Source organism: Tamandua tetradactyla, chromosome 10 (assembly GCF_023851605.1).
Source record: "Tamandua tetradactyla isolate mTamTet1 chromosome 10, mTamTet1.pri, whole genome shotgun sequence".
NCBI lineage: Eukaryota > Metazoa > Chordata > Mammalia > Pilosa > Myrmecophagidae > Tamandua > Tamandua tetradactyla.
The window spans coordinates 7,566,811-7,592,446 of NC_135336.1; the positions used below are offsets into that span (position 1 = coordinate 7,566,811).

A 25,636-nucleotide genomic window follows, 5' to 3' on the forward strand; every position below is an offset into this window, starting at 1 on the left:
AAGTGGCTGCAATACCATGCCATTTTGCATTGGTTTTTTTTACTTGGAGATTACAAAGACAAACAGCTTTTACATAGTCAATGCCTTACTTTAAAATTTGTTTAAAAATTACCGTCCTTGTAAAAGATACGAGTATTAAAAAAAAATTCTTATAATCTTTCTTCAAGTCTTTTATGGTTTCTCTGTTTCTCAGACTTAAATCTTTGATCTATCTAAATTGTACTTTGGTAAAAGAGTGAGGTAGGAATCCATTTTGATATTTTCCCAGATCCACCTGTCCAAATACTACTGAAGATTTTATCTTTATTTTATGTTAAATTCCTTAATGCCAAATACTTAGGTACTTATTTAAGAATTAAATACTTAGGGATTTGCCTTTATTTTGGGATTATCTGTTCCATTTATCTGTCACTTTATGTATGATTTTCACACTTTCAATTATTATAGCTTTATAATATGTTTTATCTGATAAGGCTACTCCATGTTCATTAGTTCCTCTTTTTCAGAAATTTTCTGCCTTTTAGTGATTGTTTTTCAGTGAATTTTAGAATCACATTGCTTAGTTCCAAAATGATGTCCTGTTGGTATTTTTATTGGGATTGCTTTAAATTTATTCATTAATATTATACATTATGCATTGTAAAGATGGTAAATCTTCCTTTTCTTAGAATACTGTTCCTTACCATTTGTTGATGTCTTCTTGTATGTCCCCAGGGACATTAACATTTTTCTTTAGATAGATAGATGATGCATATTTCTTATATATTTATTTTCCTAGGTATTTTCTAGCTTGCTTGAGTTAATAGTATTTTACCATCTACTAGTTGTGAGTATGTATGTATGTGTGTCTGCATGTGTTTGTAGCTCCAGGTTGCAGTGCATTGATTTTCTGCTCAGTCATTTTACTGAATTTTCTCCTTGTTTGAGTAATTTTTTTTTCCCACACGGGCAGGTACCGGGAATCGAACCTAGGTCTCTGGCATAGCAGGTGAGAACTCTGCCTGCTGAACCACTGTGGCCCACCCTATTTGAATAATTTTTAAATGAGTTTTTTTTCCCATTTATTTTCCAGTTCCATAATCATATTATCTCCCAGTGACTATAATTTTCTCTTTCTGATTTTTATAGCTCTTACAGGTAGCTTCTAATTGTGTTGTCTGCTACCTCCAGAGTAGTAGATAATAAGCAGCAGTGTAGAGTGGACCTCTTTCCCTTGTCCTGATGTTAATGGGGATGCTTCTAATGTTTCCTTATTAATTGTGATGTTAGCTTTTCATCTGAGAAATAGATCATGTTAAAAAAGGTTTTTTTGGGGTAGTGAATTACCTAATTTAACTTGTATGGTCAGTTTGGGTGAACACCATAAGTATGTGGAATCTGAAATAGTCCATGAGATTTTGTTGGTTTGTCCAGGTTAGTGTGATGTCCCGATATATCCCAGAGTAATTTAGGCAGTGAAGTATTTGCAAAGTCCCCTTGGGGTACTGGGGAGAAATGATGAAATACTCAGCTATCACATTTGGAGAATTTTTCATATTCTTATAAACAGTGAGGACAACCAAATTAATAGGATGAGCCCTTGATCTTGGGGTTCACCCTTATGAAACTTATTCCTGCAAAAGATAAGCTAAGCCTACTTAAAATTAGGCCTAAGAATCACCTCCAGAGAACCTCTTTTGTTGCTCAGATGTGGTCTCTCTCTTTATGCCAGCTTGGCAGGTGAACTCACTGCCCTCCCCCCACTACGTGGGACATGACTCCCAGGGATGTAAATCTCCCTAGCAATGTGGGACAGAAATCCCGGGATGAGCCGGGTCCTAGCATCATGGGATTGAGGGAGTTTCTTGACCAAAATGGGAAGAGAAAAATGAGACAAAATAAAGTTTCAGTGGCTGAGAGATTGCAAACAGAGTTGAGAGATTATCCTAGAGGTTATTTTTATGCATTATATAGATATCTCTTTTTAGTTTACGGTATATCGGAGTGGCTAGAGGGAAGTATCTAAAATTGTTGAGCTGTGTTCTAGTAGCCTTCATTCTTGAAGATGATTGCATAAAGATATAACTTTTACAATGTGAAAAAAGAAAGTTTCCATTCTGACACAAAAAAAATCACTTTCACCAAGTATGATATTAGCTGAAATGTTTTTATATACATGGGTTTGTCAAATTGTTCAGATTTTCTTTTTTTTTTTATGAGAGTGTCTATTGAAACTATCATGTGAGTTTTCTTTTTAAATTTTCTTAATCTGGTGAATTGAATTGATTGATTTTCAAATGCTGAGCTAATCTTGTTTTTCTGGTATAGTTCCCACTTGGTCGTGATGTTTATTTTTTATATATGTAGTTTTTAAAAAATAAGCTAGTATTTTGTTGAGGATTGTTGCATCTTTATTTATGAGGGAAATTGGTCTCTGTTTCCTTTTCTCCTAGTGTCTTTGTCAGAGTTATGCTGACAAAGTCATGTAACAGTGTTCTGCTGCCCTAATAAAATGAGTTGGGAAGTAAGAGGGAAAAAAGAAAGTTTTTATCCTTATTTTATTGAGAGTTTTTTCTTTTAATTAAGATTGGTTATTGGTTGTTTATCCAATACCTTTTTAGCAACTATGGAAATAAATATGCATTACCTTCTTTTTTCTTTTCTAAGAAAATACCTTTTCACTTTGTCCTGTAAATTTGGTGAAATATATGAATGGATTTCCCAACCTGGTATAATGCTGGAACAACATGCACTTGGTTATAATTTGTGTATTATTTCTAGTGTTGTTAGAATTAGTGTATTAGTGTTCTCAGGTTTTATGTCAATGTCATGCTTAATCATCATAAAAATAAATTGGGAGGTTTTCTTTTTCTTTTTTGAAAAAGTTTGAATAGCATTTACATATTCTGTTCCTTAAAAATGTGATAGAATTCCCCTATGAAACTGCCTTGAGCTGGTGCCTTTTTTGGAGGGGTGGATGTGTTTGCTGTTCAGCAATTTTTTACATTTCTTTATAGTAATTGGACTAAATGAGCTTTTATAGCTCTTCTGTGGTCATTTTTGTTAAATTATAGTTTCTTAAGAAAGTCACGTTTATTTTGCATGGAGCTGAATAATTTCCTGTGATTATTTTAATTTCTTCTATAGTTTTTTTTTCGTTATTTCCACATTATTATTTCAAGTTTTGTGGTTTTGTACATTATTTCTTCATCCCCCTTTTTATTACTTTAGCAGAAATCTCATTTATTTTAAAACAACTCTTGTATTTATTTATTGATTCAACTTTTTTGTAATTGCCTATTTTCTCTTTAAAATCTTCAGTGATATCCCTAGCTTTCTTTTGTTGTTCTTTTTTTTAAATTGTTTGTGTTGTCTCTGAGCTCACTTATTTTCATTTTTTTATTAATACATATAAGGTAACAATTTTCCTTAAATATTGCTTTAGCTATGTGTCAGAAGTTTTGATATGTAGGATTTTGATCTTGCTATTTTTAGTTATTTGGTTACATACAGCTTTTTAAAAGGCCAGACCCCATTAAAACATAAGCTGTATGGGGTTAGGAACCTTGTCTGTTTATTTCCTTAGGGCCCGTCACAGTGCCTATTGCATACCAGGTACTTCATAATTTTTTAGGAATAAATAAAATTTGTGAAATAATTACAGGATTTATGGCTGGTTTATTCCTGTGGACTACAATTTCCAATCATTTTAGTTCATCTCTGCCTTCTTTAGATTTGTTCCAGCTATGTGCTGACACAAGGTATTAGAAAGTATTAGGCATGCTTCACATTATATTTTTAGTATTTGCTATTTTAGATTTATTCCTAAATGTACTAATATAACCTCTCTAAAGTCAAGTAAACCTGGGAAAAAGGGTCTTTGTAAAGATTAGCCCAGGAGAAAACACACTTGGGTAGAGGGTGAATTTTAGAGCTAATGGGATAACAGAGGCGATGCCCATGATTTTTCTAGACTTGAACTCTTTGTTCAAGTGAAATCTTACAGGGAAGCCTAAGTCCAGAAGGTTAAATGGTAAAAGCAGACTGCTGTGGTGGAGGGACTGCTGCAGAGCTTGGGGGAGCCCAAGGCCCTGATGCCGACCACCTCCCTACTGGTCTCCTTCCACCTCTTCTTTGAAAAACCCATGGTTTTAGTTCTAAAACCTTCCCAATTTCAGATGAGAAGGAAAACACAAATGCAAAGAAGGAATATGATTCATTCAAAGTTAGAAAAGTGAATTAGAATTATAATGTGGGACTGCAACTTAGGCCTTCTGTCTCTGCATCTAATGGTATTTCTGGGCTCCTGTGAAGCCCTTGCTCCAATATGCATTTTTTGGTGGACCTCATATTTGATTGCCTCATTTGGCAGGTCCAACAACCCTTGCAAAGGCACAGATTGTGTGTTTGCTGATCCTGGAGGGGAAAACTGTGATTCAGACTCTGAGGTCTAAGAATTGCAGACTTAATTTCTAGTCTCCTGATGAAACTGCTAATCTGGGTACCAATGGTGTTTCTGCTACATGGACACCTGCCCACACAGCATGATTAGAAATTATAATGACGACGACGATGAGTCTTCCAGGACACCCACATCCTTTGCAAGATATTTCTGCTAATTGTGTCTACCAGAATAAGTTGGAGAAGAGCAATAAGGATTTTCTTTCTTTCTTTTTTTTTTTTTTTCAAAGATTTTCTCTTCCTTTCTAAGGAAACTGAACATGCTGGTCTAATTCAGGTGTAGATGAGAGTTTTATCTTTGTCAGTACTGTTGCATCATAACTTTTCCGCAGGGGATCCTGGAACCTTGGCTGCATGGTGGTGTAGTGAAAAGCACTCTGGCAAGATTTAGATTTAGGTCTCAGGCGGACCAATCTTTTTCTGGGAGACCTTGGTAGACCTTGGTCTCCAAGGACCTTGAGTCTTCCCATCTCATCAGCCTTGTTTCTCCTTCTGTTAAACGGACAATCCAATTCTGTCTTATTTAACTTACTAGGGTCCTGCAAATGAAATGAGGTAATGAGTAAGTAAATACCTAATTAGCTCTATGCCATGCATTTGGAGGGCTGTTAAGTTATTTTTTGCATTATTAACATGTTAGACTGTTAAGGTTATATTTAGTGTAATACAATCAAACAGTGTCCCTTTGAGAGCTGGGAAGGCCAAAGGTATGAGGCAAATAAAGCATAAAAAAGAGAGACCTGAAATTGTGTTTTATATGAACTTAACCCTGCACTGAGGTAAAATTCAATCATGAGAGTAAGGTGAACTTGGAAAAAAGTGAAGATCTGAAAGTGAAAATTTTGATGGAGAAGTAAAACAAGTGAGAGAAGGATAAGAGGCTAGAGTCAGGGCGTTCAATATTGAAGTAATGATCTAAGGGCGATGAGAGGCAATTAGAAAAATGCCAGCTTGGGCTTTGGACTTTGTATCTGCAACCTGGGAGGCTGCAAGGAAAACAGCATCCTCAGAGAAGAGTCTTCTCTGAGAAAGCCCTGTGTGCTCTCCAAAGAGAGTGAACCTAGTTCTAATGCTCCTTGGGGCCAGAGAGATTCTTGTCTTACTTATGTGTCTTTGCATCTTGATATTTACTTTTTTTTTTTGCATGGGCAGGCACTGGAAATCGAACCCAGGTCTCCACAGTGGCAGGCGAAAACTCTGCCTGCTGAGCCACCATGACCCACCTGGCATCTTGATATTTAATATAGCATTTTCGTCACAGTAGTTGCCTTGAAAAAATTGTTAGAGTTTTGGGACTTGCTTTTTAATTTAAGGACTAATACTGAAAGAACACTTGGGAGGGATTTCGATAGGGAAGCTCTGAGTTAACTTGGGCTTTCCATTTCTCCTTTGGGTTCACTGTTTCCTCATCTGAAAGGTTTTGGGCTCCATGACTGATTTCTCTGATGCTCACTACCTTTGTTTAAGGGAAAATGTACTCTTTTAAAACTAGGATGAAAATAGAAAACGGAGTGGAATGTTTTTTTGAAGTTCTTTAGCAGAGGACTTCAACTTTAAACTAGGCTTATGTATTTTTATCTTTTATTCTTGAACCCTGCTTTCTCTCTCTCTCTATCTGTATGTTTGTCTATCTTATCTATCCACCCACCCATACATCCATCATTTATCTATTGTCTATTACCTATCAGTCATCTACCTATATAGGTACCTGTGGAAGATGTTGAGTTTTAATTTTTTTCTTTTCTTTTCTTTTTTTGGCATGGACAGGCTCCGGGAATTGAACCCGTGTATCTGACATGGCAGGCAATAATTCTGCCACTGAGCCACCATTGCACCACCTTATTATTTGCTTTTCTTTTGGTCTTTGTTTGGTTTGTTGAATCAAGTAGACAGAATTAGAAAAAAGGTAACTTCTGAGAGGAAAAATTGAAAAATAAAACTGTCATTCTTTGAAAAAGATTTTTCCAAACCTTGTTTATATAGCCACACAGACACTTGAGATGGGGACTAAAAAGTTTCGGCACACTGAATCCTTGAAAACACACGTGAATTAGTTGGCTAAGTTTTTTTTCCTTTCTCAGGAGCAGAGATAAAGACAGTTTCTTTTAATAAAACTGGGCCAGTATAATTTTTGAACCTTTCAAATGTGATTTAGGAGTGATTCATTGAAGCTCAAATATAAAATACAAATTTTCAGCAATAAGCAAAAATACGGATTTTTCAATGAATAATTTCTGTTTTTGCAAAGTTGGCCTTTCTCATTCCTGTTTACTTTTTTATTTCCTAAAGTCTAATTTAATTTAACTAATTTCTCGCTTCTAGTGAACCTTTTAACTAATCAAATGCATTTGAAATGCTTTAAATTTATTATTACAACAAAAACTAATAAATCACTTTATGTAATGCCTTTTATTATAGTTCATTGTTAGTCACTCTTTTCCTGTCGGAGTTTTCGTTTGGTTGGGAGCAGCTTGAGGGTATTCAACTCCCAGTAATTTTTACCTATTGTTGCTGGTGATGAGTTTTCTTTTTTTTTAACTATTAATTTTGAAGTAATTTAGAGAGTTCCTGTATACCCTTTACCCAGCTTCCTCTAATGCTAGTATCTTTTATAAAAAAAGCACCTTTTTCAAAGCGTAGAAATTATCATTGTTACAACACTCTTAATTAAATTACAGATTTCATTTGGATTCCTCCAGTTTTTCCTCTGTTTTTGTTTGTTCCAGATCTGATCCAGACTACCATGTTACATCTTGTCATTGTGTCTTCCTAGTTTCCTCCAATCTGTGACAATTTCTCAGTCCTTCCTCATTTTTCATGACTTTGATACCTAATGAGTATTGATCAGGAATTTTGTAGAATGTCCCTCAGTTTGAGTTGGTCTGACGTTTTCTCTGATTAGACTGGGTTTGTAGAGTTTTGACAAGTAGACCATAGAAAGGTGCAATGCCCTTCTTATAGCTTCCTAGTACACATATCAACATACCTTTGTACTGGTGATGTTCATTTCGATGGTAATCCATATTGTTTTGTTGTGTTTTAATTAAAGACTAGTTGCCTGGGGCCATTAACACTCTGGCATCTTTGCAGATTAGTGGTAACCATTCCTGAAGCTGGTAGCTTCATTATTATGGAGGGCCAGTAACTCCCAAAGCTCTTGGCTCCCCAAACTCAATTAGGGAATGTGGCTAGGACCTGAGGCCTAAGTCAGGTCTACGTAGAGCCTGCCCATCAATCTTGACCCTGGGGCCCCACCAGAGGGGAGGTTGGACTACAGTGCTGGTTTTGTATATACTTACCCAGCAAGCAAGGGTTGAGGCCTGCCTTAGAAACCCATTACCCAGTAGAAGGGGAGCCCTACACAAAGCAGGAAGCAGTGAGACAGAGAGAGAGAGACCCTGCCCATCTCTCTCTCTGGCTACTGGTGACCATCCTTCCTTTTGATATATTTGTCTTAATGGATGTCAGCAATTCACTAGTCAGGTAACATCATCCCTCTGCCTACTGGGGAGGAAGAACCAATGAAGACTGATGGAGGGAGAGTGAGCTCTTTATCAGTTGACAAAGGAACAGCATTTCCCCTACCCATGAAGAAAACCAGAATGTATGGAGAGAAGGTCCTCTCACCTATTCCTTTCGGTAGCTTTGTATATTGATGCACTGTACATTTACTGAATGTTTACCTACTCTGTGTTATTCACAGAGGTTGTACAGTAACCTTGGGAAGAGGAAATATTAGTGACTACAGCTGGAAATGGACTCTTCTTTCAAGGCACAGAAGGCTAGAGGGAAGAATTTTAGTTCCTATATGTGGTAGGATCAGTAGAAAAGGTGTCTGAATGGGGAGTGATGGCTAAGTTGCCATTTTATTGGTAGTAATCCTTAGTCCTGTTTGTTTATTTTCATCCTCACAACATGGGGTGAAGTTGTTTCCCTCTCTGGTATTTGCCATCATACTGTCTTGGAATATCTTTGTCTTGAGATGTAGGGTTGAGTGAAATCCAGTATAATATTGGGAGGGTTGGATCTGTTTCTTGATGTCTATTGTTAAACTTATCTCCAACAAATATTTTGCTCTGTTCATTGAGCAGAAGTTGAAGGTAGAGGAGATATTGCAGCTGCATTGTCCAGTATGATTGTTACTAGCCATGTGTGGCTATTGAGTCCTTGAAATGTGGCTAGTGCCACATGTTGAAAGTATAATATTTTGGATATATTGGTAAAAATGAATGTTCTTGTTAGTATTAATTTCACCCATTTCATTTCACTTTTTAAAAGAATGTGGCTATGAGAAAATTTAAAATCACTTATGTGGCTCATGTTTGTGTTTCTCTTGGGCAGTGCTGTGTGAGAGCCCTGGTGTAATATGGCACATAGTAAATTGACCTTGTGTTCTCCTCTAAGTTCTAATAATATTGGCATTAAAGGGAAAAGCTTCAACAGTCATAATTTTCATTAAAAAGTCTGATTCAGAAGAATTGGCTCATTTTACATTATTGCTTGGACTGGAGAAGAATCTGACATTTGGTATTTTCATAATTGAGAACATAACTTGCTGACTTAAAAAAAAAAATCACAACATTTTGTGCTTGGCCTTAGCTACCAGGCTTTGAGCCTTTGAAAATAGGGATTGTGTCTTTTTCTCTTTCTACCTTCCTTTCTCCGTAAAACCACACACTAACTAGCGAGTTGGAGGTGGTTAATGTGCATTAACTAAAAAAAAAAAAAAACTTTTAGAAAGGAGAAAACCTTATGAAGCTGCCCTATATTTATGATTGAAAGAGAAAAATAACCACCTTTATCAGGCAGAAAAATAACCACCTTTATAAGGCAACCCGTGTTCTTAGGATAGCCACCAAAAGTAAAGAAGATTGACCCAAGTGTCTATTTATTTTTGATTTAATTACTATCACCATCAAGTGTTCATATCAGCTTTGCTTATGATAAATAATCATTCAAATGCTTAACTGTTTTGCCTAAGGGGAGACAGAAAAGGATACTGCATGGACATACTGAGCCTCCACTACAGATATTATATCTAAAGGCCTGAAGAGTGGGCATTGGATGATGATGATGTTGGTGGTGGTGGAGATCGTGATGGTAGTGGTGGTGATTTATTTAGTTTTGCTATTGTTTGATTCTTTCTAACATTGATCTGTATACTACGGTGACTTTACCCTGCTGTGGGAATACTAATGAAAAGAGGGTGTTAGAGCTTGGACTAAATTAACTTTTCATTTGGCTATTTTATTTTATTATACACCAAAATAAGCCAGAGCCTCTGTGAACATATGACTTATAGCCCTCACACTTTCTCTATATCCACTAACTTGATTCTTAACTTTCTGAATACATGCCCTGGGGCTGCCTGAGGGAGGCAGCTTCATGTGAGGGTATTTGGTCAAAGCTGGAAAATTCAAGGCCCTCCATGAATCCATGTTAGAGAAGGTGTAGATTCTGTCTACTCCATTGAATGAACTGTCACCAAGAGCATGTTACCTTTTGTCAGCGTTGATTCTTGTAGAATCTGCAAGGGGCTTTGTCACTCACCATTCGTAGAAAAGGCCTTTTGAAAGAGACACTTTGGTTATATACAGCCTTTCTAAGTAGTATTTGAAGCTTTAGTTCTTCTGCAGAGCAGAATGGAAAATCATGGATTCTCTTAGAACTTAGGGGGCAGGGCAGTTGTAGTGAGTAGAAAAGTATTGGCTTCAGAGTCAGAAGACCTGTGCTTAATTTCTGGCTCTGCTGTTTTTCAGTTGTAGGACTTTAGAAAAGTAACTTATCATTTTAAGCACAAGTTTCTTCATCTGTGTAACTCGGACAGTACTGCTTCACAGGGTTGTCATATGCTAATGTATGTAGGGTACTATATCAGGGCCCATGCTTAGTCTATATAAACACTAAATGTATCTGTTTTCTCACACGTATCTTTTGGTTTTGCTGGTGATAGACATAAGCCATCTTTTATGTTCATTGGAAGTAGGGGAGGAGGGCATAGAGGTGATAGTGTGGTAAAGTCCACTTTAATTCTAGCTGTGTGAGAAAAAAGGGCAGGGAAAATGTGGTGAGCAATTGCTTCTAAAAAGCCTAGGCTAAAAGCACTTGATGGATTTGTGCTGGCTTCCCGGTAGACTCATCTCTGTCCTGCCTGCGTAGTACAATTAATAGTTATTACTTGAGAAGGAACAAATAAAAAAACCCCAAAAAACAGCAAGCATAAAAACATCCTTTCATCTTCCAGAAGATGGTTCCTTTTGTCAGGTCTGTGGAGCCATACCTGTGAATCATCTTGGGAAAGCACAGTGTAAGTGACTGCAAGGAGGATCTTGTGGCTCATTTCTTGCCCATTTCCTGGGCTGGGGAAATATGCAAGCTCATCTTTCTTATCTACTGATGCCTTGTCGATATTCATTACCCTTCACCATATGTCTTCCCAAATGGGGGCCTCTTTCTCACATCCTTTCTCCAAACATCACTGTGTAGAAAGCCAGTTACTTGATGAGCAGGAAAAAGTTAAAAGGCAAAACAAGAAGAAAGTCAAGAAGGTAAAAATGGGCTGTGAACAAACTGGAGTAGGAGTGCAGAGACGTGAATCTGAGCTTAAGCGTGGTGAATGGCCTGTGAAGCACTCAAGCCATGTTTGTTTTATGAAGATGTGAAATGAGTCACTGGCCACTGCACCTTGGGTACCTTATTTCTTCCTGCTACTAGAGACTTTGTATCAAGTGTGCAGTCTTGAGGCTTAGACAGATTTGTAGGGAACTATGACTTTGGTGATGAATGCCCCCACAGGGCATCCAGTTCTCCTATAAATTTAACTTAGGCAAATGGTGGTGAAGAGCATGGGTTGTAGGGTCAGTTCCGGGTTTGAATCCAACTGAAGCAAGAGTGACTCTGGACGAGCTACGTAATGTCTTTATTAGTTTTGTCATTTGAAAAATTGGAATAGGTTGTTGGCCGATTTGGACATAGTGCATGTTTTAATGTGCCTGGAACAGAATAAGCTCCCAATAAATAATTGATGTTGCTGTTGTTGTAATTCTCTGTAACCCTAATGGTTTTCACCTGGCACTACCCTATAGTGATGTGCTATGGCCCCATGAAATAATAGTTGTGAAAGTGCTTTGCAGTAGATGCACAGAAGCCATAAGTTCTATCTGTACAATAAGCAATGTTATTAAAGAAACCTCAGAATCAATTCCACCATCTTCTTCTATGTTTTCACTCATTGATTATTTGTCACCAAGTCTCGGGCTGTTTCTTTTTTGCTACATCTCTTGGATTTGCCCCTTATGTGCTATTCCACCGATTATTACCTTAAAGCAAGCTCTCATCACCTTCCACTCTGTGGTTGTCTCTGTCTCAAGATTCTCCTAGAACATCGATTCTTGAAATGTGGTTCAAGAAACAACATCACGACCTGGATCTTGTTAGAGATGCAGCATCTCAGTCCACACCCAAACCTGCTGAACCATGAGCCATGTTCTCCACCATGCTGTAGGGTTTTGTCCAATTTGTGTGGCTAGCCCTTGCTCCGAGTACATGCTTGGGTAATGTTGTTTTTTTCTGCTTCCAAAATATTTCCTGACTCTGACTGCTTTTACCAACTCTTTTGCATCTATCTCAATTCAAGCCATCCTCTGTTACCTCAACTGTGAAAATAGGGGTTCTGAACTGGTATCCATAATTTACATTTGCCTGTGAAGAGGTCTTTATTCACACTACGTAATTAAATTTTCTAAAATTGTTAATTGGATCATATCAACCCCTTGTTTACATCATAGTGCGGCTTCCATGGTTTCTAGAAACATTCCAAATACTTTAATGTGGCTTGTAAGGCCTTGTGAGATGGGCCTCTCTTGCCCCATTTATCTCCCACCTGAACTACTTTGCTTAATGATCTACAACACACTCACTGCATTTCTTCCCCAAGTATAAGCTAAGCTTGTACTTACTTGGCCTTTCTTTGTTTCCCTCCCTGTAAGTTTTGCTTTGATTCATCGTTCAAGACTCAGTTCAATGTCATCTCAGAGATCTTCCCAATCCATTGGTTAGAGTAGTAGACCTGCCCTTTCCCCTTACTCTCTTCCATTACCTTGGAAGAAACCTGCATAGTAATTGTGGTTCTCTGAAAGCATGGTTAGTATGTCTTTAGTGTCGTTATGCACGTTGCACATGGTATTTTGGAAAGAGACACCTTAGTTATAATAATAATGGGTAAAATTTGCTCAGTGCTTACTATGAGAACTGTGCATGGTAAACTCTTTAATGGATCCTTTCTTTTAGATTAGTTCACTCTTTTTAATGGATTATTTACTTGCATATGCTTCTTCCCCTTACTGTAGGATGCCAGTGTTTTGAAGACTGGGGCCATTTTTTGTTGTCACTAATTCCCCAGCCCTTAGAAGCCTGCCATGCATAGAATAGGTGCTCAAGAAATGTTTGTTTAGGAAATGAAAGGATCCCAGAAGATTATCACTGGGGAACAGGTCTACATGAACAAAAAGAACAAGTCTCTCTCATCCCTCATTACACATAACTCCCAGGAAAAAATAACTTTAAATTATTCATGATCTTTGGTCTAAGAGAGGAAAGCAGGTGTAGGAATCTGATTTCGGATTTTCTTTAATGACCATAGATGCAGATATAATTCTTGGGGGTATATACGAAGAGGCTGGGAGAGAGAGTCTCCAGTGGCACCTTAAAGAGAGTAAGTCATTTCTAAAGCTTGTAAAGGGGTATGTACCCCTTAAGTTTGGCTTTTGGTGTGGCTGGAAATACAAAGCCTTCTGACTTTTACGTGCTTTGTGCGCACATCATCAATGTGCGTATGTGAACCTTTTATTATTATGGGCTCAGCCAGCAGTAACCATGGTGAGTAGACCTATCACACAGCATTTTTCTGAGTCAGTTCAAAATGCTGACAATTAAATATACCGTACTCTTTTAAGCAATCCATCAGTCTCCCTTGTTGTCATGGTGACCGGAGTATATTTAGAAATGTGACAAGTACACTGAGTTCAATTGCACTTTTGCCAAAACATAGTTTTGCAGCTAAAATTGAATTTCCTGATTGAAGATCCAAGTGCTTTTAAGGGGGCATGATCGTTTCTATACATTATTCTGGAAACATAACTTACCTCATTGTATTAAACAACAGTTAAAGTTTTCTCAGGCTAGTAAGTTACTGACACTTGAAGTGGCTGTACTTTAGAGTTGATGAAATAAAGTGAAATGAAGGTAGCATCATGGTTTTCCTTTAAAAATGAAATTGGGCTTTTCCAACATAACTAATGATTCTTTCATATTTTTCCTCAGTCTCATTCCTTTTGCATTTCTTAAATGAAGTAAATGAAGTCGTGAAATGACCATGACTTTTTGCCCAAATAAAGGAAAAGAAAAATCTTCTCTCTTATCTAATCAGGAACTTGATTGGAACACTAACTTCCTTGTTGTCCTCTGTCCTGTCAACATGGGGCTGGCTATGATGCTCAGTATGAACTGCTTGCTCATTTGACCACAAAAAGTTTAAGAACTTATGTAGGGTGGGGGATGCCTGGATCATGATTATAGCTTTGATTTCATTCCTGGCTAGAGACAGATTCTTTTGCTCTTGAGGTGAGAAACGAGTACTCCTGGATACTTTTCCTGGTCTGTTTTTGTAGAACTGAAAGAGTCAGCAACTGGGGAGATTTTGAGCCTCTGGTAATATCTTGTTAGAATCTCTTTATTTTCTTCCTGTACATTGAAAGCAGCCTGTTTTGGTAAGAGACATCTCAGCTGTCATAACAATGGCTAAGAATTACTGAGTGCTGGCTGTATACTAGGGATATAGTAAATTGTTTAATAATCTCTAGATGTACGTAATAATTTTATGAGGTAGGTTTTATTGGCATTCTCATTTTATGTTAAAGAAACTGAGATTAAGAGAATTATGTATCTTGATCAAGAGCAGATCCCAAGTAGTGAGTCTGAATTCTGATTCAGGTATCCTGTTAAATAATCACTGCCCCATAATAGGTGCATAATACATATTTGTTGACTAACCAATGGTTTACTCCATGGTGAGGCCATACAGATGTTTCAGTATTTCCAGATAGTCACTCAAGTGGCATTTACATAAAGGTCAGCAGGCAATGGTATCTGAAAGTAGAGCTGAGCTACTTTGTAGTTTCCCTGTTGGCTTGGAATCAAAGGAGATATGAACTGGGCTAGGTGATAGCATAGAACTAGTCAGGTGATTCTTAAATATTTATGTCTCAGGACCACTTTGCAATCTCAAAAAGGAGCTTTTATTTATTTGGGTTATTCTATGCATATTTACTATATTAGAAATTAAAAATGAGAAACACAAAAGAATATTTTTAATAAAAAATATTTGTATAAAAGAGAAGGAAAGTACACTGTCCAAAAGACCAACAAAAATTCATGATTAAAGTGGCCACTAGATTTTTTTTTTTCCTGCCCTCAATTTGTTATGATGTGTCATTTAGATTGAAGTTCATGAAGAAGATCTAGCCTCACCAAGATATATAGGTGGAAAAGAAACGGAAAAACGAAGATAGTTGCTGCATTTCTTCTTTGATACTATGCCAAAACTTGACAGGTGGTGGTCTCTTAAAGGTTGCTACAATGTAGAATCTGAAATCATATCAACAAACTTTTTATACTCTTACATTAAAATCCATTGGTGTATTTCTCTCTTTCAATGATTCTTTTGCCATATGAAATATGATGTTGTAACATTGGTAATTTGGAAAATATTAATTCATCGAGTTACGCAGATCTTCCAAATGTTGCTACATTTCATACTATAATATCAATAAATCACATTCATTAATAGCACCACTGATTTCATCAAAAAAGTCTTTAAGGACTAGGAAAGTATAAAACTCGAATGTATCAGTAACAGCAAATACTGTTAGTTATAGTCTTTATATTGAGAAGCTCTATCAATTAATTTTTTTATTTTTTATTTTTTGGGGTGCGTAGTCCAGGAATCGAACCTGAGTCTCCAGCATGTAAGGCGAGCATTCTACCACTGAACCGCACGTGGTCCCTCTATCAGTTTATTTTTAAGAAAATGTCTGCCATGGTCAAGTCTGACCGTATTAAATTCCAGCAGTTTTATTCACTATTGCTTTTGTACCGTCGGTGCAAATGTCAACACAATGAGGAAAATTTATAGTCTTAGTATTATTATAAACCTGGGGACCCCTTGAAAGTTCTAGGGAATCCCCTGCATGTCTGTGGATCCCACCGTCCTGTCCTTTCATTTACAGGAGAGGAGAAGGGAAAGAGACCTGCCCAAGGTGACAGTACCAGCTGATGGTAGAGCTGGGACATGAACCCAGCTGTTTTGCATTGCTTCTTTTCTTTTGATCTCTTGGTTCAGTTTCAGGAATTTCAAGGTAGTTGTTTCCAAATTTCTTTCCTGAAGCTATTGATGATTTATTTACATATATAGCCATTGAATTTATACATGAAGATTTCCATATTTTTCAGTACTAAACCCTTTGCATATATTCCCTACTCTCTCCTAGCGATTAATCGCTCTTCTGCTTTTCAGTAGTCACCACTGCTGTTAGGAGAGCATCTTTAAACAGAACATGCTTTGTCTTTGCCAATGCTGAGAGGGAAGTTGAGGGAGCAATTGAAGGCTTGTTCATTTTCTGGATAAGATAGAATTCTTGCTTTGTGGGGATGAAAGAATCAGTGAGTTGGAACTGAAGCAACCACTTCCTTCTTGACCTAGGTTACATTAGTTAAAAGTCACAGGAAAGAAAATTGTACACACAACCATCATCTTTTATGGTACTTTACAATTTTTCTCACAGAACTCCAATTCCCCCACAAAAAATTCCCTATTAAAGCTACTTTTTTTTTTTGCCCAGTAAAATTACTCTAACTTTGTGTTAACATTTTATGCGATTGGTTTTTTCAGTAAAATCTGGTAAAACTAATGGAAGAATGCTAAGCAAGGCAATAGAATGAGACGCATGCATTAGATTTTCTTTAATACTACACTTCTCTCTCGGGTTAGTGTAGCTTTCTTGGGGGGAGGAGTTGATGCAGGGGCAATGTGTGAAAATATATGAGTGCATTTGGCAAACTGTGAAAGTAGACTTGCAGATTCTCAAATGTATTGTTCTCTCATTTTCAAACAAATTGGATGTGCTTTTGCGAGATCTCATTTTTCCAGCTTCTCCAATGACAGTGTTGTCTTTCTCCCACTTTGAACTTTTTGAGTTAAACTTTTGTTTGGTAACAGAAGTTTTGGTTACTCAAAATGTGATCTGATTTGCTCTCTGGTCACCTTCATGCATTAGCTCTTAGTTTGGGCTTTGGGTGACTTCCTTTTCTTTCCACAAAACAGATGTTTCTTGCCCTTACTATTACCTGCAAACCATTTGTCTTTTTTTTTCTTTTCTTTCTTAAACCTTTGGTTATGATATTTCCTAATTAATTATTAGGCTTTCACATTGCGTAGTAGTGGGTCTGATTTAACTCTGCTAAATGTATGTTCTTCTGCCTCTGTGTCTCAGCTCCCTGAGGATGGGTGCTGTCTTATGCTTTGTGCACCATAGCTGACTGTGACTGTGTTGCCTGAAAATATTGTTTTTACTCAGGGGTCTCTTCTGCAGGTATTTATCAAAATTTTATCAGAGATCTGAGCTGTTGTTTATCTCCCAGTATTGGGCTGCTAAATCTCTGAAACGCAGAATTGCAATGGACCGTTTTTTAATGCAGACTTCCTCCCACGCAAGGATATCACACATGCCTTCCCCAACAGATGGTCATTTAGGCTCTACTTGAATGCTTACAGTTCTTTGTGAAGCGATCAGTTCTACTGCTGGGCAGCTTCATGTTCAAAGTTCTCCTTTGCATTGCTCTGTAACTGGATTTTCCATACTTCCAAGCCTAATAGTTCTAGCATTGTACATTTTGGAAAAAATGTAGCATGGCTTATATGCCACAATCAGACACTGAAGCATAGCTTTATTCCCTCCATCCCCCATCAGATATTTTCATGCCAGGACTTAAAAAGATTTGGATTCTCATATTCTTTATGTCTTTCCCATTTTTAAATCTCTTTCTAGATTTTCATCATGCCATCCAATTCTATAGGCCTCCTTCAACCCCACTTCTTTTCTATATTAGTATACTGGAAGATTTTCTGAGTTTGAGTTTCTAAAAGCCTGGGTATAAATTTTAGTACCAAAAGTGAGTTCTAGTACTATGATTTACTAAGTGTATGAACTTGATCAGGGTACTTAATCAATCTTTCTAAGCCTCAGTTTCTTCATATGTAAAATAGAAACAATAATGCCGTCTAAGAATATTTTTAAAGATTAAAGTATATAAAATGCTTAGTTCAGTTCTGGAAACATGGTGTGTTTAATAAATGTTATTTCCAGCTTGATTAACCCTTTTGTCTTTGATCTACCTGATTGTTCCTTTTTCTTCTTTTAATACACATGCCCTTGGATTTTGGAATTCATTATTTCAAAAATTTCTCTCCCTCCCTCGCTGCCTCCTTCCTCCATCTCTTTCTGGATTTTATTTATACCCATAATCATTTGAGAATTCTCATCATCTCTAGATTTAAAAAAAAATTTGTTTCTAGAAGTTAACATAGCTTCCTTGCTTAATATTTTTCTCCTACATAAATTTTCTAAGCTCCTGCCTACATTTCTACTCATGTGTTTAACCTTTATTTTTCTTACTGTGAAAAACATTTCTTCACCTCTTTAATGGATTAATGATGACTGGACCATTGTTGATTATTTACCTCCTCAGTGACCCCTCACTTAACCACTCAGTAGCTTTTATAATCATTTATTTGTACAATAAATTTTAAAAATTAAATGTTCAATTAATTTCAGATCGACAGACATCAGCAAGTACTTCTTAGATGATATGCATTGTGCCAGGTGCTTTGTTAATTTTTTTCGTTCATTCATTAAACATTTTCTTGAGTACCTGCTAAGGGCTTGATATTGTGGACTTTGGGTTAAGATTCTAGAAACTGAGTTTTAAACAAGAGGCTTCTCTTCAAGGTGTATAGTCTACAAAAGCTATAAAATTCGGTAACAATTTTAGTGATCTAGATATGAAAACAGGCAATTTAGTAGCTATGCGAACGTTTGCATAATCAAACCTTTCTGGGTCATGTCAAGCTTCATAGCAGGGGAGACATTTAAAGGTTAAATAGGGGCTTATAGTCTAGTAGAAAGATGACTCATATTAGAATTTGGTTATAAAGCCATTTCTGTGCAACCAACTTCTAGGACCGATGTGTGACCTTTGTGCCAACCCATGACCTTCCCCTTCACTCCCTCCCTACACACACACACAAACACACACACACACACAGTTATATGCAGATAACATTTTCCATTTTCCGTTCAGCTTGGGTGCCACAGAACCAGCAGCATAACTGAAAAAAAGATGTGGTGATATTATAGGCTTGCTTTGGGGACAAATTATTACATGGATGCAGTCACTTTTATATCTCTTGCAAGAATAATAATGTGACTACATGAAAATGATTGTATAATGATAAAACATATTATGAAGCATTTCTGTATTCATCATTTCATTTACTTCTTGTAGAACTGCTCAGTGCCTGTGGATTCCCTAGATGAATTTCTTAAGCTTCATCACTGATAGCTAGCAGCACAAGAATTAGCACTGAATAATAACAGTGTTTGGAGGATTTGCAAAGAATTTTTTTCTTTATCTTTATTCCAATGTGATCATGCATTATTTTCTGATTTTTTTTTTTTTTTTTTAGATCATATGACTGGGTCTCCCATTGCTAGGTATCTAGGAAAGAGTTCCTTTACTCTTTTGTGCCTCAGTTTCTTCAAGTGTCAAATGGGAATATTGCTATAATTGCTAATATTTAAACCAACAAATTATATCTCACTGAGTTGTGGTCTACAAGTTTAAATACAAAATATACCTTTTGAGTGACTAGAATGCCAGCTACTTTAGTCAAATGAATTTAATTAATTGTTACCTTATTTCTGTAGACTTTCTGAGGTAGTTTCATGTCTTATTGCCCTCTCTTTTTCACAGAATGCCTACTGACAAGTGCTTTATACTCAGTGAACATTTGTTGATTGAATTTTTTTTAATTGCTCTTTGCAGGTCCAGGACTGGAGATTTGTAAGCAACTTATATTTCTGCTTGGGATTCCTAAAATCTCTCATTTAATTTTCCATCTATGAGTTCCGTTGATGGAACCTTTATAAATACCACATTAAGAAGTTGAGCATTACCTTTAGGCCAAAGCAATTTACTTTTTAAAAATATGATTAATTTCAACACAATCAGCCAGGATGTCAGAAGATTTCAGTGCCTCTGATAGATGCTGACAGGTGAGGAAATTAAAATCAGGGAGGGAAGCAATTAAATACTGGCAAACATTACCTTAATGAGACAACCAAATCATTCATAAGCTATGGAATATGTTGTAGTCTTGATAAGTATCTGAGGGTGGCCGGCGAGAGAGTGCATTTAAAAATGTTCTTCCTAAAGGATTTGGTGCTCGGAGCTGTAGACGTCCCATGTCTGTCATGTTGCCTTTGGCCTAATCTAACATATAAATTTGCTTCTGGGGCAAAGTTCCTAAAAATCACATTTAACATTATTATATTATTTAATTTAAACATCTTGCTGTAACTAATCTTCCCATCATCATCACATAAGACATTCAAAAACATACAAAGTCCAAACGGAATAAACCATGGCGTTTCCACGGTGGTTTTGGGATAAGCATGGGCAAGACCTGTGAAAAGAGAAACAAATGAAGTTTATATTTCATATAACTTCTAATTCAAAAGGTTTCGGAGTTCTGGTGCTAAGACCCAGGTCCCCACTCCATTGTTGTTTTAAAGGTAACCCCCAGATTTAGACTATCTGGGACCACAAGGCTAAAAAGTATTAAGGAAGTATTGGCTTAGTAGCAGTTTTTAAAGGCTATGATTTAGGCTCATTTGTGCTGTAGAACTTATAAAAAAATCAAGCATTATCAATTATCTTGTACACTGATCTCAGCAATCGTAATGCCACTTAGTCTGAATCCTATTCTCTTTCATGATGTTAGGATTATTATTCTGGCCTTATGTTGCTTAAAAATTGCCCTGGGGTGCAGTGGCAGATTAAAAGACTTGCCTGGGTTTGTCAAAAACCTGTTGAAACAGGTCTCTCTGCTCTCTATATTTCTCATTTCCTTCCATTCCTTTTTACTTTTTTTTTTCACTTTATGCTGCATCATTTCTCTTGCCACTCTCTTTCTAAGCTTAATTGTTCTTCCAAAAATACAGTAGAAATGATTAATAATCCTGTAGCAGTAACTAGGTTTGATGAGTCTACCTTTGGCAAAGATTCTCACTCAAGGCTGAAATTTTACAAGTTGAAGGGTAAACAATTGGAGGTTGGTTGTTTTTGGCTGGAGATACTTCTGGAGGCAAGACCATTTTTCTTGGGAGAGTAAGGGTCATTTGACAAGAAAATATAGGCATGCCAGGTTCTGGGTCAGCTGTTGTAAAATACCCAGGGACAGTTGCAGCTGTCCCTATGGCCCTAATGGAAAACATCAATGCAGTATGAAATATCCGGGAGGTTTTGATATGAGCCTGGCTGATGAAGTTAGCCAGAGGGCTTCACCTTTTCTTCTGCTTAATGTGAGACTTGTTGCTGAAGGCCCTTTACTCTAACTTGATGGTGCCAACGCCTATTGTTTTTGTGCCTGTGTTTTGACTGTGGACAAAGGATGTTGCATCTCTGAAACTTCATTAGGTGGAGCTGAGACAGTGGTCATGATAGTAGCTCTGCATCAAATACTCCTTTTGCCCCAGCTTAGTAATATGTCACCTTCTGGTTAGACCACAGATGTGAAATCTTTGCTCTCTCCTTTCACTTGAAGAAAGTGAAGCAGAGCTCAGAATATTAAATGTGCTTTGGGGCTTTGACCATTGTCTTTTAATGGTATATACCTATTTTCCCTTTCCTCAACTCTTTGTTACCGTTTTAAAGTAGTGTGCTCCCAAATGGGAGTCTGCAACTCATTTTTGAAAGATACTTGCTAGTTTTGGTGCCAAGAAGCCACAGTTTAACTTTTGGTCTGCTTCGTATGAGTCTGGTGATCTTTCAGATTTTATTTCCTTATCTGTAAAAGTGGGATAATAAGGACTGCTTGGGGTTAGAATGATTTGAAATAAAATGGTTGCGTAATTAGTTTTCCAACTATAAGATGTAGTGTTGAGACATTATTAACATTTAGAAATTCTTGCAGGGCACCCTGTCAACCATGTTCTTGTTTTAGTCTATATGAACATTGGACATTGTAAGGAAGCTTCCCAGAGTTCTTCCACTTCCCAGCTATTCACTGTATTAAAACAAATTCTCTTAGTTCTTACCGTCAGCTTGGGAGCTCTGTCTCTCTGAACATAAGGCATGATACAGGCACACATTTTCAAATGACCCCGTATTATTAGCAGGTCTTTCACTTAAAGCAGTGTCTCTTGCTTTTTGGGGCTGAGAGGACACTTTTTTTTTTAAGTTTTTGAGGCCTTGTTTTTCAGAACAAGTCTTTTTCATGGTGATGTTTGTTAATAGGTGAGGGCTCACCTATGAGTTCTACATATTGCACATACTGATGTTTTGAAACTAGAGATATGGATCAAAGACACTCAATCCAGAGGTATTCTCTAGCTTTGTGGTGCATAATATTGATTATTTAAAAATGGACTCTTAAGAAGAAATGTTATCAATTCATAAACAGCTAGCCACATCTATAAAGTAGAATAATGAAGAAAAATCTTCAGAAATTGTTTATCTTAGAAGAGCTCTGTCTATGAGGTAGATATTATAATTTTCATTTACATATGAGGAAAGTGACATTCAGGGAATTTAAGTAACCTACTTAAGGCCATGTGGTAAGAGGCAAGTCTCACTGGCTCTAAATCCCTGTGCTTTTCCCACTTCCCATGTGAATCAAATAACTCTTTTTAAATTATCATTCCCTTTTCGAGCAAGCCTGCTGGATCAAGTCAGTGAGTTGTTTGGCCTTGTGTCTTCCCAGCCTAATAACCTCGTGGATAATGAGGTGTAAAGGAGAGACCACTAGACCAGGAGGCAACCCCCCTGGGCCCACGTGGGTACTCCCCACACACTAGTAACTGTGTAGTTTTAGGCGAGTTACTTAACTTTTCTGAACTTGAGTTTCCACATCTGTAAAATGAGGACAATAATACACATTTCATATGGTACTTAAGTTAAATGTGAGAGACGGTATGTAGAATGCTCAATCCATGTTAGTTCTGTTTTCGTGCTTCCTGTCCCTCTGGCCATCCATTTCCTCACATATAAAGGGAGTAGAATAATCCTTACTCTGCTTCATCATCAGATGATTGCGTGGGTGAAATGAAATAATGAATGTGAAAATGTTTTGCAAAACAAGGAACTGCTTATAGGTAGATATAAGACGTTGTGATTATTAATGAATAGAGGTTTAATATCCACAACTAACTTTTACCTGTTTCATTTACAGTCGCTGGCACTGCAGTTTGCTTAACCTTGTGTGCACAGACCGTGTCAAGAGCTAGTGATCTGAGGTAAGAGAGCTTCAGCGTCTATATGGTTACAGAATGCCAGTAGGCGTCGTAGCCAATAATGTTTGGGTTGATTTGGCTCCCAGTAGAAGAAATACAAAGGTATGTGGTGGCCAACAAGACCTGACAAGTGGGCATGGCAGTGAACTGCCCTCCTTTTATGTCTTCTTGATTTAATTTCCCCTTTTAACTCTTAGTCCTTACTGTTTAATATTAAAGGTGAAAAAATCTGGGCAACATGGGAGACTCAGATGGAACGAGTACTTCTTTTGTGTCCATTAATACACTATGTACTAAGATGTTCAGATCCATTGTTTCATCATAGTGCCAGGTAGGAGGGCTTTCCACCCGCCTTTTTCAACCCCTGATCGGGTACGTTTTTCACTGCACTATGTTTTCAACTGCCATTGCTGCGTGCCTCTAAAGGAGCTGTTCAACTGTAGTTGGGTCAAAAATCATCTCAAAAGACATCATCTAAGGGTAAAGCAAAAACTCCTAAACAATGTGGAAAAGAAGTTAGAATTTTGAAACCCAGGATGCATAGCTATTCTCCTGGGAGACCAGTGTGAAGAAAGGAGACCTGTGGTTGTGCTGAAGTTGCCAAGAAAAGGGAAGACAATATATATATTTTGTATTTTTAAGTACATATACACATATATTTTAATGGAAGCTGTGATAGTTTTAAAATTTGCAAACTGGTGAGTTTTCTCCTGCAGCTAACCTGCTGATGTCTGCATGTCCCAGTGAGCTCTGCTGTAGTTCTACATAATCCTTTAGAAAGAAGTAAGGTAGTTAATAAGTTAAAAAGAAGTGAGGTAGTTGATAAGGTGATTCTGACTGTAGGAATGGTAACTCTGTGGAAGATTTGATATCAGCATTTAAAGTAGTAGAAAAATTTGTTCTGCTGAGTTTTTGGTTAATCACTTAGTTTTATTTCCGTGACCTTGAACTACAAACATAACTTCGTAGCACAGACCATTGAAAGAACCGAAATCTGCTGGTACTGTGCCATATTTGTAGGAGTTAGCAATTTTAGAGCTGAGTGGAAGTTACACTGTTAGGTTAGTACAGTTGTCAAAGCAAATATTCAGGATGCATAAGAGCGCATCATCTGCAACCATTGTGGATGACGTATGGACTGTGAAACTCCTCTATAATTATATCAGACATAGCAATGATATTTAGATTTTATTCTCATTTCTACAAAGAAAGGATTTGTGTGTGTGTGTATACACATATATGTGTGGTTGTAGTAAAATATATGGAAAGGGTTCCTGCCCATTGTTTTTCCCTGTCCAGTCCATAAAATAGCCCTTTAAAAATCCATTTCTGATATATTATTTTCAAGGATAAATGTATCAGAAAAGAATACTGACACAGGCTGCCAGTTTTTGACAACTTTGTGAGGCAGAGATTGTAGAAACTGCAGTAATCATACCGTCCTTCCCTCAGATATCAATTATTAAATACCAATAGAGTAAGCTTTACAAAGTAGTTAACTGTGCCATTTTTGATTCCCTCTTTGAAACTAACTACAAAGAAAAGTTTAAGTAAGCCTTGCAAGGTTCGAACATAGTTCCATGTCTGTATTCATATCTCTACTTACCTGCCTACTTATCTGGCATGTATGTATGTATGTATCTATCTATCCATCCATCCTTTCATTTTTTGGAGATGGGGGCTGGTGAAGAGGGAAGGACAGAAACGTCTCAATAACCTTGTGGAAAGAGGAACAGTGAATATGGGGATATACGGTGGAATTTTAAAATAACCTCACTGTAATAATTGGTATCGGTGGCAATAGTGAAGAAAGATAACAATTTAAATAAATAGATTTGACAGTAGATGTGTCAACAGGTACCCAATTAATGCATGTAATTATTGTTTTTTCTCTTCTTTCAGTGTTGATACACTGACTGTGGCATGCTCTCTGTCCCATTTCCAAACCAAATCTATTTAAAGCTGTGCTTCATGGAATCTGAAATGGTATACCCTGTTTACTATTTAGAGCTGATACCTAATGTTCTTTAATAGGCAAGATCTGTTCTTGAACAAGAACAGGGTGATTCATTGACAAGGATGAATAATGCCCAGTTAATTATCGTGGACTTGTCTATATTGCGGAGTGAATTGCTTATTGTAAATTGGTTGAAAGGGCTCTAGTCTGGATTAAATCAAATTAATCAGTTATTGTTTATTTGAGGTAGAGGTAGGTGTAGTAGTGGTAAATGAATTTATTTTCTTAGTTACCTGAATAGAAGCTCATTGTTCCGGGGAGTAAAGCAATGTGTTACAGAGGAAGAACTGTGAGTCAGAAGACACGAGAATCTAATTCTATTCCCAGTTCTGCTCTCAACTTGCTGTGTCACCTTGGGCAAGGCACTTTCCCATTCTGGGACCCATTTGGGCATTTAAAAACAGAGTTACACCATTGATCATGGCATTACTTTTAGTGAAGTGATCTCCCTTTTGCTGTCACTTTTCCAAAATCATAGGAAAGTCATATGACTCTATTACAGAGTCATTGTATGAAAATAGTTAATGTTCTGTTTAGTTTTTGATTCTCGTAT

General features: G+C 37.1%; 1 protein-coding gene across 6 annotated transcripts in view; it reads left to right on the top strand.

The window, feature by feature from the left end:
• Positions 1–25,636, top strand: part of LPP (LIM domain containing preferred translocation partner in lipoma) — a 696,418-nt gene that overhangs the window by 156,138 nt on the left and 514,644 nt on the right. For 5 of the 6 annotated variants that reach the window (XM_077117865.1, XM_077117860.1, XM_077117864.1 and 2 more), the window contains one exon: positions 23,006–23,069. The gene's annotated coding sequence lies outside the window, so the exon portion shown is untranslated. Of the gene's footprint in view, positions 1–13,106; positions 13,154–23,005; positions 23,070–25,636 lie in introns of those variants that run through there. The other variant, XM_077117863.1, reaches the window with a different exon arrangement.